General features: G+C 38.4%; 1 long non-coding RNA gene across 3 annotated transcripts; it reads right to left on the reverse strand.

Moving 5' to 3' along the window:
• Positions 1–3,086: 3,086 nt before the first annotated feature.
• LOC122878381 lies at positions 3,087–14,462 on the reverse strand. 3 transcript variants are annotated; one of them, XR_006378467.1, is made up of 4 exons: positions 13,928–14,462; positions 3,998–4,100; positions 3,718–3,913; positions 3,087–3,398 (listed from the first exon to the last, which is right to left on the reverse strand). It is a non-coding gene; the product is annotated as an uncharacterized LOC122878381 (long non-coding RNA). The 3 variants fall into 3 exon arrangements; XR_006378468.1 differs by having other exon boundaries at positions 3,718–3,918; XR_006378466.1 differs by lacking the exon at positions 3,998–4,100 and having other exon boundaries at positions 3,718–3,918.
• Positions 14,463–20,471: the final 6,009 nt, after the last annotated feature.

Here is a 20,471-nt window from a genome sequence, read left to right on the forward strand (position 1 = left end):
TTTCCTATAGGGCGTTCACATTTAATCCAACAGATGTCGCTGGTGAGCTTTCCAACCATTATAGCTATGTTTCCAAACGAGCCGCCCCGTTGTAACTGTAGTTTAAAAAACATCTTAAAAATAGGTCAATTATTATTAGGTCATTATTGCATGCAATACACCTATTGCCTATTTACCGTCTGTTTAACACAACATCTGTTGTGCGCCTCTGGCAATGATGAACAAAAGTTCTATTTGTTTGTACTTCTGCTTTTGAAAGAAATATATTCAAGACACCCGGGACATTTGTAACAGACAGCCTCAGTAGTACAGTAGTACATTTCAAATAATGGGCTATTTCATTATATTTGATTTAACTTGTTCTGCTACATTAAATTGACAGACACAAGGATTCTCTCTAAATGTAGTATACTCTGTAAAGTCATCAGAATATTATAAAACAAAGTTACACATACGTTTAGAAGCCAAAATAGATAGATAGATAGATAGATAGATAGATAGATAGATAGATAGATAGATAGATAGATAGATAGATAGATAGATAGATAGATAGATAGATAGATAGATAAAGGGCACCTCGGCATTAGTTGTTAATTAAGCAGTGTGTTATTCACATAGTCTTCTCACCTTTTCCATTTCTCAGCAATAACACACAGTGCCAAATGGGAATGACAATTTTGAGCAGATCAGTGAATGGCTCATTTCTATTCATACCTTGTGTTCCAAAATATTAGATTAGATTCTTCTGCTGGATGGTGTAAAATGGCCATTATTAAATGGACGTAGGTTGGAGCAGTGACGACAATTTGGAACTGCTGTTCCTGTTTTATTATAAAATGCACAAGATACATGCAAAGCTCTCATCACCAAAACCTACAAAATAGCTTGAGCTAATATTTTTGTGACCCCACCCACAGATATCTTTCCCATGAAAAACAGTGACATGATATGGGGTTAATAACATCTGAGAAAACAGGATAACATGATTAAAGCAATTAGGGAGGCCAGATTCTAAAGTCAAATTACTGTTAACAGAAACCCAACTGTGATTTCTCAGAAACAGCACCACTCTTTGATAGACTCCCAGTCTTAAGAATTTATACTCTTAAAGAGGGATGTCTTTGTTTGGTTGTACGCCTCCCAGACTATGACCTCTAGTCACAGTGTTTTTTGGAAACACGTGACCATACTTGTTCAGTCCCTGCCTGTGCGTCTTGGAAAGTTGTTATCAGTCCCTGCATTTTGCTGCCAAACAGCCTCCGTCATGATAATATAAGCACATAAATAGTCTTGCTGTTTTGATTTCACCTTGAAATTAGAGTTGTATTATTTTAATTGTACTCATCACATGCCAATGAGCAAGGTCAGTGTGACACAAAACAGCATCAAAAGCTGTAGACAGACAGATGGACGGACAGAGAGACAAACAGACAGGAGTGGTTTAATAAGTCTCTTAATAACATATTTTGATACTTTTGTACTATTGGAATCCATTGTAACCAACAGAATTTATGTTGAAAGCAGAGAGTTCTTTTTGAAGGACTAAACCACAAATATTTATTCGGTGTATTATCACTTCAAGTCCTTTACTGACAAATTAAATTTCACAGACATTAATTTAGAGACAGCAGGGTCTAATGCAGGAACATTTTCATATTATTATCTTAAACTTGTCTTAAGGTTTGCTCGTACTCCAAGTCACGTTCACCAAACTCTCTTTGATGGGCAAACTTGTCTTAAGTCACTCGTTTCAACCTGATGAATGTCATTTGTTCATGAGAAGGTGACATTTTTGAGATTAGCATAATCAACACCTCTAAATTGCTATATAAGGCTACCTGTTCTGCCTTTTTTTCAATGAAAGATGTCATTCACACCACCTCACACCTTCAAGTACTGCTTTTGGAAAGCAGCATATGAAAACACTGCAAATTTAGCCATGTCAGTTGTCATATTAGGGGACCTGAAAGAGTTTTAAAATATTAACAAGCTGCCAACGTGTCATCAGAGCAGCGCTGTATTGTGGTAGATATAATGAGTGAATGGTTTGACATCAAGTAAGATGCTTAAAAACATCAAAGTGGGTCATGGCTTAGATGGGAGGCTTTCAATAAAGATAGAGAAGACAATATTAACCTATACAGTAGATGATGTTACACTGTCCGGTGTATCAGAGCGACCTGCGTAAAGACCTTGAGGCAGCTGTCAGAGCCAGAGAATTTTCCTGTACTGAACTGGATAAGTAGGCAAGCTATGATGATGATATGGTTAACAGAATATCAATTCAAAGTTTATTTTGGCTGTCTATTTTTATTTTAGTTAACTTCTGTAACATATTGAAATGTTTTCCCCCTGGTAAGCTAAATTATCTGCACAACTTGTTTGACAAGTCTGGACGACTATCTGAGAGACAATTCTAAACACAAGAAAACTGATGAATTTTCTTAAATCACTTGTGCCATTTAAGAATGAATCTGTTTGTACAAGTGATTCTTACAAGAGGCCCATTATATGCTAAATTTGTGGATGTATCAGTTTTGGAATTGCCTTCAGAATTTGCTTTGAAACTGGATCTTTTAATATAATTCATCGGATTAAAATGACACCTACTGCAACATTTTTACAGCCACATTCATTCCACAGGGCAACAAGCCTTGACCCTGACTTCTCAGGAAATCCTCCTTAAAACTTGCACTTTGCTCTGTAACCAGGGAATGTCAACAGATGATTGTGGGATGACCAAAACTCAATGGGAATTGGACATGAACTCAATGAGAGACCTTGTAGGACGGCACAAATTGGCAGCAGACTCCGAGTACTCAAAAACCTTGAGCGCGTTCACATGTGGCTAAAAATGCAGATGAGGCTTAAATGTTTGAAAGGAATTGTATTGCACCAATTAATACTACCGTGTCAACTGTCTCAGAGAGTCGATTACCACATCTGATGTCCAATGGCCACGAGAGAAATGAAGAGGAGGCAGTTGTATTAAATCGTATTATTTACTCTTTAAGATGTTGAATATCAATGATCAAATACACTGTGTATATTTACCATCAAAGTAGATCATACAATAGCAAACAAAATATACATAAAAGAGCGTAAGCCTACGCAAAATAATAAACAACCAAACTGAATTATTTTAACAGATTGGATTTCAAGGATACAGATGGAGGCTGGTCTCACAAATATGTAGTGTAAACAATGAGTGCAACAGTCTGTGTTGGTCACCACAGTTCTTTAAGACGTTCAGATGTCAGGATAGCGATGTGAAGCTGGTCGTTAAGCTGCAGTCTCAGGTCCCCTGATGCACGATGAATCATCAGCGTTGAAGATTGCAAAGTCTATGATGCGTGTTATTGATTTATCCCGTTGTGTGTATGACTCAAAATGTGGTTCTATAATAAGCAAATAAACTTTATCAGTAACAGAAAACTGCATAAATGTGCAATGACATTAACAAAATCACTATACTTTACATAATCGAGGAAACACACTCATTTTACATAATTGTAATCTAGCAGCGGTATATTGTCACAGCCTGTCATGTCCTCACCAGCCGGTAATCACTCACACCTGTCATTAATCACACACCTGCATTTCATCAGCACTCCACTCCACTATAAAAACCTCAGCCCACACCTCAGTCAGTGTCCGGTCTCATTAGAAATAGGACAGATCTCTGCATCCAACCTATTGTACGTTACAGACTCCTACCTCGCTTCATCAAGACGTCCTCCTGGTCCCTGAGCTCCAGATCCCGGTCCCGTGCTTCTCCAATCTCCCGTGTGTGTTTTCTACAGTGCCAGATCTCCAGTTCCGTTAACCAAAGGACAGTATCAGTATCATTTCCACACTGTCAGTTCGCATCGTGTACAATAAAATCCTTCTGTCTCCTCTCGGTGTCTCCGGCCTGCTCTGTCCGTAACATATATCAAGTTAAACAGTGAATAAATGGCATAATAACAATATAATGAATACTCAAAACGAAACTCACGGTCTTCAATGACGCACATTCCAAAATTGTCATGAAGGAAACTTCAACAAGTCTGAGGCAATTAAGCATCATCCGCTGCCAATCGAGATCACAAATATTCTCCCTGCAGTTCACAAAGTGAAATCGCAACAGAAAGAGATCTTAATTTGAATTATTTTGCTGCTTAACAGAGAAGACTGCAGGACCTATGCTTTTACTCTGCCGTTTGCGCCTTGAAACTGATCCGCTCTCGCGTGATCGCCAAACAGGCCAAGCCCCCGCAATTCAATTCAATGACAACATTATAGCTGTACAGCCCATATAATAAAAGAACACAAACTGAACATGGGCTTTTTTACAAGGCTTGACTATGGCCTTGTACATCCTCAGACTTCCTATTAAAAGCATAATGTCCATGCAAGGGGATGGTTGATATGTCTGTTTCAGTAAATTGTCACTGTGCTTGAGGTCAAAGCAACCCTGCCTCCCACACACATGCTCATACACACACAAACATTGGACTCAGGATCTTAGTACATCTGTATAACCTGCATTAAATTTTACCATATTTGCACATAGTTTGTTTTCTTTCAGGAATGTTGTCTTTAAGAATTGTTTATGTGTAGTGCAGCAAAGTGGCTCAGTGGTGCTGTCACTTAACAGCAAGAAGGTCTTGTCCACGTGTGATAATCTGGCAATCTGTCCAGAGTACTTGTTTTCTGCTCAGTGGGTAAAAGCCTCAGTATGCTTCAAACAAGGGGCTTGTTGGATTGTCCAACAGTGACTGGAACCTTTCCGACGGTGGGAACGGGTGGTCTGCGTCCAACAGTTTTTATGCAACCATTGGCCAGGTGTGTGTTGGTGTGAAAGTAAAGCAGGGTTTGAACTTTGATGTAACAAGCTCTCTTTTTTTGCATTTTTCACACAACTTCCGTCAATTTTCATGTGTGCTACTGAGTGCAACACCATGAATGCCTTTGAGGAGAGACTGAAGAGACCCCATTTGTGCAATTCATCGTGACTCATCCATCTCTATTTCAGCAGGCTTTCCAATCCTTCAAGTGCCATTTGGAACAGGTATAAACATTTTTGGGTAACGCTTTAAATTACAGTGTAATTACTCCGGAGTTAAGGTGTAATCTTTTGTACTAACAGTGTACCAGTACAGTACATACAATTACATATTTGTAGGTACTGGGGAACAAGATGTGAAGCTATGGAATAAGGGGGTAACAGTTTGGGATCTTACAAAGAACGTATACTATAGTTATTCTTTAACTACTGGGTACCTATTCTATTATTACAGGGTATGTATGACCTACTGAGAAATAATCTAGACGTTTGGGAGAAACTTAGAGGGAATTCATACTGTAGTTATTGTTAACTTTTGCGGATGTACATTTGCATTCGTATTGCAGACTGTTCTTTCAGAGCTGAGTTTACAACACGCACTTTTCAAAGATCTGCCCACACAGTTGCGAGCTTGCGAGTAACGTGATTTCTGGCGGCGCTGTCTCACAGCTCGGTCTGAAACTCTGAAACACACGTCTGAAAAAAAAAATGTAATTATTGCCCCGCGGTTGTATGCCAGAAATTCAGAATGAGGCATGAAGTGAAAGGCAGAAAGACGAAATGGAGGAAAGCCCGTACTGTGCTAGTTATTGTTTACTCTCTGTTTTGTCGCAGTCAACTAGTGTGAAATCTGGAATCGCCCAATTCATTCTTAGATTATGGCTAAAACATATTTTGAGGTCACAATGACCTTTGACCTTTGAGTCAAGAGTGTCACCTATTCAGTGTCAGACCAACTGTGAAATAGGGTCACAATCTCCCCTTCTTTTCCTGAGTTATGGTATAAATAATACCCAGGACATTATGATGTCACAGTGAAGTTGACCTTTGACCTTTTGGGTAAAAAATGTCATCACTTCATCGTTGTATCCTATTAAACATCTATGTGAAATTTCATCATAAATACTGCATCAACTCTTGAGTTATGGCCAAAAACGTGTTTTATGAGGTCACAGTGACCTTGACCTTTGACAACCAAAGTGTGGTTTGTGCCAAATCTGAAGAAATTCCCTCAAGGCGTTCCTGAGATATCGCGTTCATGAGAATGGGATGGACGGCTAAAAAGCTGGGATCTTGGAGGCAGGCCATTTGGGCTTAACCTATTGTTTGGTGTCTGCTGAAGTACAGTCCAATCACATGTTGTATTTACCGGGTTAGGTGGGATAGACAGACTGCTCCGCCAATGACTGACAAGCACAGGATACGCGAACAGGATGCACGGTTCTCTGTGCTGTCTGGCTGTCCCCGAGCAGTGCCAGTGGCAGGCATGGATGTCGAAAAAAATCTGCAGTAGATAACCAGTTAACTAGTTAACTAGTGCCTGCCACAGGTCTGTGCTAAGTACTCCTGCTTTCTCATAAAGTTACTATATTTTATTGTGGACTCGTGTCTTGTAATGTGCTACACTAAACAGACCGTTTCCTCCAGAATAAACTCAGATAATTCATAGGATTATCATGTGATTCTTGATATTGGCTTAATTAGCTGCATTATTTCATCTGAAAACATCCTGCATCCTGCCGTACACCACAGCGGGTAGACTTGAGACATCAGGCTTCACATCACATTCACTGTGGGGAAGATGAAAACTGACTGACAGTCATTAGGAGGTGGTGATGAAAAAGACTTTAGGCTCTAGTATAATGGATAGATGAGACAGAAATCTGAAATGATTTCCTTCAAGGTAAATGGATGAAATGGAACATGTCGTGAATCATCTGATAAGCAGTGCTAATCCTCTAAAGACAAAACATCTTCTTGGCTAGATAGCCAGTGCGGTTTGGCTGCAAGAGTGTATCTGTGTGTAAGTGTGAGTCTGTTAACTGGTGTGTGTGGTTGTTTGGTTACTTATGTCTGTGTGGATGTGTGTGGGTGAGCTTTTGCCACCTTTCTAGTCTCCCTCACTTATTTTCTCACTTATATGCTGATTTTTACATTTTCAGGATGTTGTTGTTGTTGCTGATCAGACAGAGCAGCTCACCAAGCAGACACTCTTCCTGTCTTCCCACACTTTCACTTACCCTTTCCAGAAGTCCACAGGGTGTTGGAGAGTTGTGTACATTTTATATTTCTTTTACCAGCACTTCCATTTATTAATTTGCTGCTTGTAGGATTCTGTCGTGGCTAGAGCTGAAATGATTAGTCAATTAACAGAAAAATAATCTGCAACTATTTTGATAATCAATTAAACGTTATTTAATTTTTGTAAGCAAAATGCAAAGTTCCAACTTTTAAATTGTCAGGATTTGTTGTTTTTCTTTGTCTTATGTAAATGGGATATCTTTAGCTTTTCGATTGTTGGTCAGACAAAAAAAGCAATTTGACATCATCACCTTGGGCTTTAGGAAATTGTAATAGGCATTTTTCACAATTTTCTGACAAACTGTCATGGTGCCCTTGTGGCCTTTGTGTGAATATTGCCAGAAAATTAAATTTTGAACTGCTCTGTTTAGAGTTGAGTATGTACAAACATCTTTGCTTAGAGGAACAAACATCATTCATGAGTGCTGGTTGAAGTAGACGAAGATTGTTTGCTGCCTTGAGAGTATTTGTAAGTGAACAAAACAAGTAAAGAGACAAGTGACGATCACCAGGACATCATCTTTGGCATGTGTAGTCAAGCAGCTGCATTTGATTTAGGAGTTTACATTTATTCATTATGCATATTCAAACTGTTATTGTAATATAATATTTTTGGAATATCAACACACTTTTTTGTATTATATTATCTATACTCTCAGCCCTACTTATACCTGGACTGTTGGCTCAGTTCACTCCATAGCCACCACCACCAGAAAAACAAAACAAAAACAGGCCTTCATGCTTGTTTGCAGCTAACCTTTAGCTTTTTTTATGTGACTTTAGTGCTGGGTAATAGAACAAAATTTATTGTGTAAGTATTTGATTAAATGGCTAAAAATAGAGCCACTGATCCATAAACCACAAGCCATCACAGCTTTAGTGAAATTAAAGCCTCTCCATATATTTTAGATCTCATGACACAAATCTTACCCTGCTTTTACTGAGTTTCTCAAGAGAATTACATTAGCACGGATTGTTTTAATTTACAGCTGCTGCTTAATTACCTCCTAAAGCCTGATCAGACAGAGCAGGCTGCAAAACGCAGCACACTGCCTTTTTTGTTGAAGCCTACAATAAAAAAAAAAGCAGTGCATTTTTTTATTGTTGCTAGGCAACCAGAATCACCTTTCCTTAGCCTAACCAACTGATTTTGCTGTGTAGTAAACTCACACATCTGTACCTTTTGGACAAATGGCCAAAATGGACAAGCGGAGGGCACTTGCCCTGGCTCTGAGGGTGAGAGGCTACTCCCAAAAAGGAGCTTTGCTTGGATGATGGTCGGTTCAAGGCTTATTTTTGTCTGGGACAGTTTGACAATCTGCTGTCAATCGTCGGGCCTAGCATCACAAAAATGACTAACTACAGGGAGTCCGTTGGTCCTGCTGAGTGGCTGAGCATTTGTTTGCAGTAGGCACAAACATAAACCATGAACTGTATGCTATTTACCAGTCAACTATGAGTCCAGTTTAAATTAATGAAAACAACTTACCCACAATCTCAAGTGGCACACTAATTTGCCTCCAGGCCTGCTGTTTTCTGTTCAAATCATAGTAACTACGGTTGGTAAAATCATATTGCTTTTTTCAACTTGAGACGTTCGGAGCGCTCCTGCAAAAACATGAGGCGCCCAGGGCGCATTAACAGCACACAAAACACTTACTGCCTAAAGAAAACGACTGGAAAAAGATGCCTCTCGCAAAAAGCACGCTCTTTCGGATCACAGCTTAAACAAGCATCTCAGTGGCCAACAGTTTTTGTACTGAGCAGTCATATATAACCCATATCCATGTCACTTTGGTAGTAGAGCTGTGTAAAAATAGCATGGATGTTAGGGGTGGGTAATATGAACTACAATTTATATCAGTTTTTTTTTTCTTTTTTTTACGGTGACGGTATTATATCATGGTATTACAAAAATAAAAGAAATACTCCACTCAAAACATGATTCTACCTCTTTTCACTCTATACTGTAAGGGAACATATCTTAAGAAAAAATTATTAACAAAACAGATGTGTTCATTGGCTCCAAATTGGAATGAAAATGAGGTATTGGCCTACATGTGTTTTAGGAGGAGTAGTCTGCCCCATAATGTAGATTAATTAGTGAATGTAATGTGATTCATTCTCAGAGTTAGAGAAGTGGTAGGATTAGGCATCTCAACAGCATTTATTTGGCAGAAAACCCAAAATACATTATATAAGTACAACAGTCAGTGTACCACGGGGCATGTCTATCAAGTACATTTACATACATACAGCGGCACTTGTGGTCTGTCTCTGTCACCATATTCGTCACACATTCGCAAACATATTACTGACGATTTTCAAGTAGCATCTCATATCTACTGTGGCGAATATGATTGTATAAGTGAGTATACCCAATCTACATCACAGCCATCTAAGAAAAAAGAAATGTAATCTGCTGTTAGGTGAACACAACGCGGAACCAGTAAGTTTGAAAACCAGCTGGGATATAACACTGGCAAGAGCAGAGGGGGTTTTCGTGTAACAACAAAGCCAGCTGAGCTAGCGTTGCAGTATGAAGTTCCACAAAAAGCAAAAAAACAGTTCCCACATCCAACCTACTACTCTGGTTATTTAATTGACTTCAAATAAGGCTTAACATTCATACAATTTCTCTTGACTGTCCCTCAATATTACAACATTAGTCCAACATTGAGTACAATAGACACTAGCCACATTAGCCCCGCAACATGCTAATGCCAAGTTCAACAGGCTATCCTGCAAAATAAACAGAGAAGCAACATAAAAATGGCAAAACTTACAGCTTTGGTATCGATCCATCCTTGGGCTTCAGTTTTGAAGCGAAGCCTGCTTTGTAACTTACAGCAGTCAAAGCTAAAGCAGTCAGAAGTAAAATGGTTAACTTAGCGCACACATATAAGAGTTTTCCAGTTGTTTTGGGGAAATTTCCATCAAAAATAAAGTTAATCCACTGGGTCTTCACTTTCTCGGATGGTGGGATTAGATGAAGACGTTTTTGTTGGCTTTTGCAGCCAACAACAGAGAAATTGGCGTGCTTTGCTCGTAACATTACCTTCCACATCTTCGTGTAACCTGAGTTGGCGTTGGCGAGGAAAATAATAGTTACTGGATGTAACTACAGTTCTATGAGTATGTGCATAGCCCTCTACCTGCATATTATCGCAGCCACAGTAAAGCGCATTAGTTTTAATACGCTAAAACATTTATCACGGGAATGATGGTCCATTGACAAAATCCATGTCGTGGCAGAACGACAAATATGTGTGTGTGATACTTGCAGCAAAAACAACCTTCTCAGCCCCATTCTGTGACTGTGATTTAATTTCCTGTTGTATGCTGTCCACACAGCCATTTGCACTCACTTCTCATTAGTATTGCCTCTCAGTTAGGAGTGAATCAGTGTGGGAAATTACACTTTGTTGTGTAGTACCAATACAATACGAATAAAGCAAAGTGAATAAGCTCAACAACAGGCAAAAGGAATAGCAATAAATGTACATTTAGGTAGACAGATATTTGGTCGCCACAGCTTGCACTTGGGTTATAAACTGATAATTAGTTGATAACATTAATTTGTTGATATTGGCATTTAATGAGGTTTCTCTCTGTTCAAAGCTACATAAAACACTCGGAAAGCGCCCAGTGACATTTATTTTTCTTGCACTTTGGATTTATTCATTCAGTAAATTGTTTTGTTAATTAAAATGTTAAAGTTTAATCTCTCCCAGAATTTCCCCTACAGCTAAATAAACACAGGGGTCATTCTGTCTTAAATAACTGCAAACCCTAAAACAAATGAATGACTATGAATTAATGAATATTTCATTAGCTTACAAAAGCTGTTTCAGAGGTTTTTTCCATCACACCAAACAGAAAGTCTGGAAGAAAGGCAGAGAAGTTTTTTTGGGGTTTAAAATGCAAAGATATTTAATTACATATATCTCAAAATGTAATTTATCAGGGACTAAATGATAAAGTTGGCATTAATCTTCTTCTTGTCAACAAATATCACGACCAAGAGACCAAATCCAACAATGCATTAGTCCATCTTGCAGTACTTTCTGACATCCCCAGCCTGTCTCTGGCTCTTCAGCAGCATTTCTGGTAGACAAAAGTGGTTAGATACCATGTGGTATGGTGTAGCTTTTGATTTATAATGCAGCGTTCTACAGTTGATAGCACCAGGGCAACACTAGACAGATGAATCGTATGTGATCAGGCTCAGTGTAGGATCACTTCATTCTTGGTTTTAGTCTTATGATGGGATTTATTGACAATAAGAAAAATATACAATATCACTAGCCTTTTATCTTTTATAGTAAAAACAATGGTTTTGGCCTTCAGTAGCCCATAAGTAAAACCTAATGGCACATAGGACATGACACTCATTTAGACACAAAATAAACAAACCATAGACATGTATCTGCTCCCCCTCCTGACACATACACACACCATGTCACATAACTGGATGTTGATAAGAAACATTAACACCTACATCTGAGCTGCAGAGGTCACGACCCTGCTCCCTGCCTTCCCTTTAACATTTTTGCAGAAAACTGAAGAGAAGCAAGATCTATAAGACAATATAGCGCGTCCTCAGAGGTTTTCTGAGAGAGATTTTTTATGAGGTTTTGAGGTTGATGAATCCTATCATTGAATGTGAGTGGCTGGTTAGTGTCTTGACACTACCATCCTCCCTCTTAAAGGTGGGGTATGCGATTGTAATCCAATACATGTCTTTTTGTCAAATTCATCGAATATCTCCTCACAGTACACTAGCTGTCCGTTCTGCGTGTGCGCTGAAAAAAAATCTGGTGTTTGTACACAGCCCTGGCTCTGTAAATGGGAAACAAAGTGGCTCGGACTGAGCCACACAACACTATTCCAGCCATGATTTGTGTGTCAGGTAACGTTAAATGACTTGCCCGCGGAAATTCGGCTTACTTTCTAGTTTGCCAAGATATGCTGTTGTTGTGATGTTAGCTATAGTAGCAGGAGAGTTGTGAGTATCGCTGTCTGGTGCTGGTTTGCTGACTCTGGGAAACCGTCTCGTCCTCTCTGGCTGTTAGCTTCGCAGCAGCAACTGTAGGGACAGTTTGCTAACCCACAATCTAGATGATGTTATATTACTTGCTGTGTGTCATTGTTCGCTCTATATCATGGTATTTGTCATGGTATTGGATTTCTCCTGAATTGCATACCCCACCCCAAGTGAGTCATTTTATATCAGCCCCCTCATGATAATGAGCAGGAATAGTCACTGTGTAATCACCCACACAATTTCAAATAATTGCTGTACAATAACAGGCAGGATGATCATTGCGAAAAAAATTCTAGTTTCTGTTTCAACCTGATTAAACTCTTCCAGTTTAGTTCGTCCTTGTGCCTCCCACTTTATTGCCTTAACCGAAACACTGCTGCAGGGTTTCAAGGATATTGTGTTCTGGCAGTTGTTTGTTTTGCTTTAGCAAGAACAATGAACCTCCAGTTGTTGCACTTCCAACTTCAAACATATATAGGAAAAACAGAAATGCATTTACTGCTGAGAAAATGTAATTTATTACTAAATTCATTACCTACAAACTCCCATGTTGGTTGGTGTTATTGCTATTCATGCTCAGCAGTGATGTTTTCTTGTGGTGAGACCATATTAGTTATACTGAAAAACCCATTACATCTTGACGAAATCTGAATTATAGATGCAGAGTGGTCAATATATTATGTAAAACAAACAGAACTATCATTACTGAGAAAAAACCCAAGTCAATAGGCCATTTCAAAGATGAAAAAAGCACAGACCATAAATCAGCTGTTATGTGATCTGACTACTACTACTTCATGTGTTGGCCCCAATCTAAGTATACTGTATGTTTCTGCTGTATTATTAATTCATCAGTGCCATGTCCTTGAAGACTGAAGAATTTTGGAAGACTATTTAACCACAACCTCAGTAATGCATTGATTTGTGGTTATCTTAGTCATTTGGTCAGTGAGTGTTTGCCCAACACACTGTTTTCTCTAGCGCCACCATCAGGTTAAAATGTCCAGAGTGAAATAAAAAAGATATAATACGCATAATTACATTATTTGTTTGACATTAATGCTCCCAGAAGATGAACCCTTTCAACTTTGGAAACTAAGGGCTTTTTGCTATAGTGCCACCCTCAGGTGACAGAATTAACACTCATAATCTCATAATGTGATAGAGAGATTGCTATAAAAAACCTACTCAGTAAGAAGTACAGATCAGTTGCACACAACACTCATTGACAGATTACATCTAAACATTTACATCAAATGCATGTATCAAATATATGAGTTACACACCCCTTCGCTCTATGGGAGACTACAACATCCTACCTATTAATTATTCATTAAGATTCCTATTAGAGCCTCTGCACAAGCTACAAACAACCACACACAGTCAAATAGGCGACCTGACAATCAATTATGTGAAATTGGGGGATTTCTCATTTGTCCAAAGCTCTGACAGGCCCTGTCCATGGTGCTGACTGTGTGTGTGTGTGTGTGTGTGTGTGTGTGTGTGTGTGTGTCTGTGTGGGGACAGCATGCAGTGACAAACTTCAGCAGCCCTGGCCATAATGTAATACCAACAAGTAGGCTACATTTAGGATAACAAGTTATATTACAGTTTAGCCTTTACAAGCAATATAACGACAACAACAATTGCACAGTATATAAAGTCTATGGTATGGATAACCACAGCCGGCCATTTAGTCACCAGGAAAGCCACAGACAGCAGAGAAAGAGGAGGGGGTGTGTTAAACTTACTTCATTTGAAGAAGACCATCATTTGTCTTGGAGGCGAAGTGTTTTATTAACATGTCACAATTCCCCATTGGACCGGAGGTCTTCCACCACAGAGGACAATAGTTTGCTCAAGTGTCCAACTCTCTCTTGCCCACATGTCTTCGTCCCCTTGGGCACAAGTCCGCTCAGTTTATATTCTCATTCAACCATTCTGTGTAGTTGTTTTTCACCAAAAGTCCAGGAATCCTCCCTCCATCCATCGCTGCTAGCTAACTATTTAACAACTAGCTAACGTAGCTAACAAGGGCTCGGAGTCTGTCGTCATTAGCAACGCTAGAAATCTTGCTGATTCTCCTGGTTGTTTCTTTTTCCAACATTTTATGGTTTCATAAAACACAGTGCGCTGGCTTTCCTTCACAGTTTTCACACACAGAGTCCTGACCAGACCGTTCACAATTTCACATGAAGTTACTTATCAAGGATGCCAACTTCACCACACAGACTGACATTTACAGGCTACCAAACGTTGGAATCCAGGGGGCGCTGTTTCACTCAATAAAACGCTGATGAAGTGCATTCATTTCTTGCACACTAACTTCCAGTAAGAGGTTAGTTCACTGCGTGTGATGTAACTAAGTATATTTGCTGAAGTACGCTACTTTTCATAAGTACAATTTTGACGTACTTCTTCCATTTTATTTCCATTTGTCTGACAGCTGTTGTTTCTAAGTTACTTTGCAGCAGTGGTGAAATCCTTTACTTAAGTAAAAGTAGCAATACCACGCTGAAAATACTCCACTACTAAGTAAAAGTCCTGCATTCAAAGCCTTACTTAAAGCAACCTTTACTTAAAGTATCAAAAGTAAAAGTACTCATTTTGCAGAAAAATGGTCCCTGACAGTGTTTTGCTATTATTTACTGCTGTAGATGATTAAGGTTGAGCTAATTTTAACTACTTTATATACTGTTGGTTAGTTTAATCTACAGAAATGCATCACATTATATAAAATCATCATATGCGTGTAGCGTTGCATCTCAAAAAAAGTCAACTTTTTATGAGCTCAGAAAAACAGCCCAGTTTTCAGTTTTTTGACAATGCATTTTCCAGCTAATCAAAAAAAAAAAAAAATTATAGTTTATTTAGCTGAAGAAGTATGAGAATTTAATCCCTAAATTTATCAGAAAAATTCAAATTCAAAGTCACCAAATTTGGAGATAGATTGTTTTCACTGGACAGGAAGGTTATAAAAAATTGTAATCTGAAAAGCTAGTAGGCTAATTAATGCTGTCAGACTAATTAAGTGGAGTAAAAAGCACAATATTTGCCTCTGAAACACAGTTGAGTAGAAGTATAAAGTTGGGTAAAATGGAAATACTCAAGTACCTCAAATTTGTACTTAAATACAATACTTGAGTAAATGTGCTTAGTTGTTATAGAGTGAACATTAGCTCCATGTCAACCAACTACAACAGTAAAATGTTACCTTCACATTAATGCATCAGTAACAATAATAGATACTTTTACTTTTGATACTTTAGGTACATTTCCTGTTAATACTTTTGTAATTTTGGATTGGAGTACTTTTTAACTGTTGAAGCTGAATACTTCTTCAACCACTGCTGTAAACATAGTGCAAATTAAACACTTTTTAATATTGATATGTAGCACAGAACTGGAACACCGTATTAATTTCATTTCACCATTATTTGCTGTTTATCAGAATGGGCTTAATCAGAAAAAAAAAACTAAATACATTTCATCCAGTCGCTGTGGCAGTCACCATTTTTAAAGGACCGATATATTAGTATATTAATATTTGAATCATTTTATTTAAATTTTTTGTTCTGTGGTTGGAAAGACAGAAACTTGAACCTCCAATATGGTTAGGAGCAGGGTAGCAGACAAGGAGAAAGCAGGGCAGAGTGCTATTATAAAGATGTATGTGGTTGGATTTTTTGATTTGGCCCATTAGTGCTCAGGCAGCGCCAAGCAGAGTGGATGATGCAAAACTCAGTTTCCAAAGCCATTCACAACACATTACTGCACCTAGCCACATGTAAAAACATCAAATTCCTATGACTTTTAAGCAGCCAATTTAAACATCCAGCAGATTGAAAGAAGCCGCAGCATATTGTAGCACTGAGTGATATTTGTCTTACAATTGTATTACTGTCTTTATTGCAGTGTTGCCCTGGAGAAAGGCCGTAATAATATTCAGTCATTATAAGTCTATTATATTGCTTTCTTTTACTGCAGATGTATAATGGTCAACAGGGAGCTATTACCACAATGTTTTATGATGTTTCCATTCTTTTTGTTAGTGAATTTAAATAAGGTTTCCCCCCGTGTGTAAACAGCAGTGTGTACCTTGGGCTTAGAACAACCTCAACTCAACGTGTTGCACTCATTTGTTTTATATTCATTCAGGAATTGCTCCATCATGAACATGCAAATGTAGTTCAGGATGACCTATTGACCACAAACAGTGTTAAGTCTGTGCATCAATCAAGGAGAAGTGATGGATTATCGAAGGCTTGGTCATTAATATACAGTAGGTGTGTAGTCAGCCACAGAAAACAGTGGACCACACTGCGTAAGTATTGTTCACATACACATGAACATGAATTTGCCATGTCAAAAATATACATTGCAACACCTAGTATGTCAGTCTGTCGGTCAGTCCACCGCTTTGGTCCAGACTGAAATATTCCAACAACTATTGGATGGATTGCCTTGAAATTCATGAAATTCACGATCCCCAGAGGATGATCCCTACTGGCTTTGGTGATCCTCTGTTTTTTCCTCTAGCACCACCCGTAGGTCAAAGTCTTCACTTATCCTGTAAAATATCTCAACTACCTGATGGATTAGCACAAAATTTGGTACACACATTCACGTCCCCCTTTGTAATATTTGTAATAACTCTGGTGATTCCTTAACTGTTAATCTAACACCATCATCAGATCCAATTTTTAATTTGTCTAATATTTTAGTTTATGACTTAATACCTGCAAAACTAATGACATTCCCATCATCCTCAGCAGGACAGCAGCACTAGTAAATGTTAGCACACTAACACGCTAGTGACCATGGCAAACATTATACCTGCTACCATCAGCATGTAAGCATTGTCATTATGAGCATGTTAGCATGCTGATGTTAGCATTTAGCTGCTCAAAGCACTGCAGTGCCTAAATACAATTTCACAGAGCTGCTAGCACGGCTGTAAACAGCTAATGAGTGGGCCATCGTGCCAATGTTGCTGAATTGAAGCTGAATTTAATTATGAATGCCTCCAAAATACTTAAGCTGAGATTGTTGTCAATCTGTCATGCGGCAATGGGGCTAGCAAAATGTCAACAATGTATCGGGCTGCATGTTAAGCAACGGAAGTGTTGTAGGTTAGCTACATAGGCTACATGTTAACAATTCTTCACCACAGCTCAATGTCACGGCCTACACTACTTGAACTAAAATTATTTTTCGTTTTGTCATCCCATCTCCTTGTTTTGAGTACGTTATTGTCAAAGGCGTCAGTTGGCCACGAGAGAGAGAGAGAGAGAGAGAGAGAGAGAGAGAGAGAGCAGTCATTGTATGTGATCATACTCACCTCAAACACACTGCTAGATGCTGTTCAGGATTTATTGGTTCTCTGTAGTTGGTCTTCTGTTTCTTGATGGAGGGGGCCACCATCTCCAGGAGTGTCTCAAAATGCCCTACAATCATTAAAGTAGCCCTTGGTACATTTTTAGCTCCTGTAGCAGGTGATGACACTCTCTGGTCTGCTTTATCTCTTGTAATAAAAAAAGAGAAAACATGCATGCACTGAGTCAAAAGATATATTAGAAACATGGCGCCGCTACTGCTGCTGCTGGAAAAGTCCATGACAACTATGAATCGATGATTGTGTGATGGTGCGAATCTTTAATTTTCAGTGGAATGCACGTAACAAGAATATTCGTGTCGGACTTGTGTGTGAAAGGTTTGGTTTTGTTTAGGTAGACAGAGGAGCTTATGCAAACCTGAGCACAAAAAAAAAACTGAGGAAAAATTTCCTCCATCTAATCTACTAAATCCGCAACTGCTCCATGATATAGTAGCTCAGTTGTCAGCAGTAAAGCCTGTTTATATTGGGCTGAGGGGAATGCATGCAAGCAGAACTAGCTGCTTGCATGCATTTTAGACTGCGAAAAATATAATGTGTGCTCAGAAAACACAAGATAAATAAATGTTCAAGACGTAACGCAGCCATTCTGTACCCGATTACATTACACTGTTAACTTGTCAAAAATCTCATGTTAGCTGAGGCAGTAATACAGACCCAGAAACGTTTTGTTTATTTATTTGATTTTAAATGCCACATTAAAAAGTCCATTTAATTACTTTCAGTTTTAATCTAACACCATGGACATTTTCACTTCACTAGGAGGAGTTACCAACATCAACAAGCAACACTGTTACCACAGCAATGGATCAGGGCCGTGGATTGCATTTCTACCTGTTGTGTTTCCTGAGAGCATCAGAGTGAGAGTGTTTATTTTACACAAATTTTAATAGATACCATGCTGACAAATAACATTGAGAGGGTGAACAAAATCCCATCTGAGTCACGTCTTCATTCCAGGTTTGTTTGGTGTCGCTGTTATCTTGATGTTAACTGACACAAGGTCATAAAAAGCTTTATTGAAAAGCTAATAAAAAAGATAAACAAAGCCTTTTAAGCATAACCTTGCAAAGTGCCCTCTTGTTGCTCTGAATGAACACATACACACACACACACACACACACACACACACACACACACACACATACACACACACTCTCTCTGTCAACAGAGGAAGTGTATCCCTGGTTTCCATTTAATGTTTGCCCTCCTGAACACTGACTCCTTTTTTATTAATCAGATCAAAAATGTTATTTCCGTTTTAGTGGCCTTCCATTCAAATTAAACTGCGATAACAACAATAACTCTTTTTGCATTATTGACTCCAATTTATTGAAGCTCCAATTACCTTTTATGGTTTTTATTTTCATAGTACAGGGTTTTTATTGCAACTATGAGAACAAATACAAAAAGGTACACAGTATGCTATTTAATCAGTTAAAGCAGTGACTTGCCAAGATATTAAAGATTATGATGAAAAGTCTCCCCATTGCACCATGAAATCCAAGTGAGTATCATGCAATTTGTTTTCCCACTTAAATGTTGAGAATGTATCACATTGTCTAGCAACCTAGCATACTGGATTTTATACATTTTTTCCAACCTTTTGTTCCTAAATGTGCGCATGGTTTTGTTTCGAATAATTTAAATTGGACGGATTATGTCAATGACAAAATCAATAGCCGAGCAGTAAATAAGCAGTATAATTTGTAAACATGAGTCTGCATCAGACTAAACGCCCACAACAGTGTGAGAAGGAGAATATTTAATGTGCTACTGTTTAATCAATATCTGCCTGAGGCAACAATCATAGATGCTGAAGCAGTGCAACACTGGAGAGATCACTCCCCACAGCTGGTTATTGCTGTGTACACTGTACAAAACATTAGAGACATCCTCTTACTGAAAATTGTTCTCTTTATCTAATTCTTCTTTTTGTAAGTGGAACAGATTTAGTAAAAGTTTTACAATGGTTGCTAAATTGATTCTCCTCATCAGCCTACTTCCTGAAAAGAAGTGTCACTAATATTTAGCATATTCAGTGTATAAAGTAGTATAACATTACCATTCAGTATCTTTGAAGCTATATTAAGAAGGGGTTTTTTGGGATACAGGCTTGACTGCAAAAATGAGAGAACTATTGATCATAGATGAGCATTTTTGCTGGACTGGGATTGCTAAACAGGTGTGGAATTATTCCGTCAGCACACACTCTGTGAAAAAAGACCTTGTCCATGCATTAAAACTATACATTAAAAGCATAAGTGGGGTGAAGTAGAAGCATCCATCACCAACCTGATTAATTGGGTTAAAGTCATGCCTCCGCTCCTCTGTGAGAAGCAATTATGTTATTTAGAGTAAACAGACATTTATCTCTCTTAGTATAATGATCTATGGAAGGAGAGCATTAAAGAAACCATAGCAGTATTGGTCTACTGACATCCTTCAAGACCACAGTCCAAGCAATAGAAAAGTATGAAATGTGAGTCACCTTTTGTGATATATTCCTGTTAAATCAATGGCCCTCTTGGTGAGGATAAAACTGATGCAGTTGTGGGAGAGTTTGAGATTGAGATAGACCGGACTCCACTGAATCAGAAAATCATTGAAACAAGGCTACTTCGCCGTCGAGATGTTTTACCTCTAAATTGAGGGACACAACCTTCCTTTAAATCACTTTATAGTGATGGGTAAATGATTATGTAATACTGGTCCTGCACATTTCTTGTTATTATCACAGAGAGATACTTCTGCTTCACCAAAAACAGGAATAGACTACAATTTAACGAAGCACACATTTGGAGCTCCACAACAGCATGTTTTCATCATTTAAAACTGCATCCCATTCACCCTCACAAGCTAAATAAGATTCATGTTGTGGTTTTAACTGTAAATTTTTG

The sequence above is a fragment of the Siniperca chuatsi genome, linkage group LG6 (genome assembly GCF_020085105.1).
Source record: "Siniperca chuatsi isolate FFG_IHB_CAS linkage group LG6, ASM2008510v1, whole genome shotgun sequence".
Lineage (NCBI taxonomy): Eukaryota > Metazoa > Chordata > Actinopteri > Centrarchiformes > Sinipercidae > Siniperca > Siniperca chuatsi.